General features: G+C 42.6%; 1 pseudogene; it reads left to right on the top strand.

Annotated features, from left to right (window-relative positions):
* The first annotated feature begins 314 nt into the window (after positions 1-314).
* On the top strand, positions 315-1637 carry LOC147425403 (uncharacterized; annotated as a pseudogene).
* Positions 1638-2126: the final 489 nt, after the last annotated feature.

Raw genomic sequence — 2126 nt, 5'->3', positions numbered from 1 at the left:
TGCACAAGTAGAACTGGATCGGATTTTGAGAGCACTTTCTACAAAGGTATCGAAAGGTGGTGTCGACTTCGGAAGCAGATGCAAAGATCAAAGGTCTGTAGTAGGACATAAGTGAGAATTTTGATGCTTTTGTTGATAAATTTGAAGCTTATTGGGGGGATTTTTTGGTTGTTACCCAAGCAACCCATGTGGGATACTTTAAGCTGGCAGGGTTTCTATCTTATTTGCATCCCTATGTTCGTGAGAGAGTGGATTATTAAGATCCAAGGACCTTTGATGAAGCTGTTAAAGTTGCCAGAGCAAAGAGTCGAAAGATGAAGAAGAAGATGGAGACAGGATTGTTGCAGTCTACAATTACGGCAGCCATTGGACCTAGGCCCAAACAGATTGATGAGCATCAAGAGGTAAAAGCCCTCTCTTTTATTGATATGAATTTGGTCAAAGCACGTGAAGCTGATGCCAGGCTAGAGGAGGTAGAACAAGTGCCAACCAAGTCTCAAAAGATACAGAGAGGAATATTCAAAGTGCCACCCATTTTGCTTCCTCAAGAGGACAAAATTATAGAAGATCTTAAAGAGGATGTGTGGGTTCCAGAACCAACAACGAGGAAGGTAGCAGAGGTGCAAGAATTGGCAAGATCAGAAGAGGAGTCCAAAAGCTCTCAAAGCTCCAACAGTGCTTTGGACACAGATAACATGTGGGAGATGGAGTCCATGTCTTCTAGGAATGAGACTTATGATGTTTTTCATGTGGATGAAGTGATGAACGATGTATACGAGTTGCCAGCCAGCCAGCTAAAGGTCGAAGAGAAGTATAGTGTTGCACCTTGTGTGAATCTGCCAGTCGAGCAACCCTATCAAATGTCTTGTGGTGGTGAGACCTTGCTAGCAAAAGAAATATGGTTTGATTGTGCATCAAACCTAATTGAAGAGTAGGTTTTTGAGGATGACTTGGAGGAGAAAGAAACAGAAGCAAAGGTATGCCGAAGTGATTTGTTTATGCAGGGGGTGGGGCAACCATGCCTTGGTGGGCATATTGAGGTGTACTTTGAAGTTTCAAAGTTTGTATGTAGCCGTGGACAGATGATAGCTCCGGCAGATGACACTATGGAAACAGATACAGGTGCAGACTATAAGAGAGAGGCTCCATGCAGAGAGGAAGGTGCCGCCAACCTTGCAGGTCATGAGGTATGTGAAGAACATGTTGAAGCTCTAGCAGGTCATGCTCTTAAGTCTGAAGAGTTGATTTTGGTGCCAATTTTAGAAGATTTGTATACACGTTTGCAAGGCAAACATGTTTGCTTGGTTATGCAGCAAGTGGAAGCAAATGGCAAGGCATTGAAGCTATGTGTTGTGTTGTTGATAGCTATGTTGTTCCAGGTTGCTTTGCAGGGTGTACTATGCAGGCTTCAATGCTCATGTGATAAAGATGATATTGATATGGAGGGTTCTGTAGCAGATAACATGATAGTGGCTTATGGTACTGGTGCTTCAAGTGATCGAAAGTATTCTTATGTTTGGCAAGAAATTTTATGGATGCAGGGTGACAAAACTCCATGCTATAAAGAGCTGGAAGGGTGGCATGTCTATTGGCCTACAAGTGCATTAAAGAGGGGCTTCAATGTGCATGCTTTATAGGTGGATGGCCACGGCCAATGTTTTCCTTTTAATCCAGGTGGAACCTACACTATGATTGGGGAAGCTTTGAGCTTTCCATTTGATCATGGCGGATGATGAGCAGACAACTTTCCCTCTATCTCTATCCTATCTATATATCCATTATATCATTTTTCTTATGCAGTCTATATATCTATGTTATATCATTCTCTCTATACATACTTATTTTATTTGAAAATACTGTGGTTGAGCATGAATGCTCAACACGGGGGTGGGTAATGATGGTATAGCCAAACTGTGTCGATCTATGGAAGTGCAAGAAGCCCAGACATGGCAGTTTACAGGCAAGTGATAGGGACATTGGGTAGGTATTTGATGGAGCTAGGAGAAAGGTACACCGAGATGGAACACTTGCTAGTGGAAGCTGCAATTGTTTCTTCCTATCACAGGGGACAAGAGAAAATGCTTATATCATAAGGTTCGGAATGAGGCAAGGGATACTGTATGCAG

This window comes from Adiantum capillus-veneris, chromosome 25, assembly GCF_014529385.1.
Source record: "Adiantum capillus-veneris isolate H3 chromosome 25, ASM1452938v2, whole genome shotgun sequence".
Taxonomy (NCBI): domain Eukaryota; kingdom Viridiplantae; phylum Streptophyta; class Polypodiopsida; order Polypodiales; family Pteridaceae; genus Adiantum; species Adiantum capillus-veneris.
Note: the sequence above shows the minus strand (reverse complement) of the source record. Positions and strands in the feature narration are given on the sequence as shown.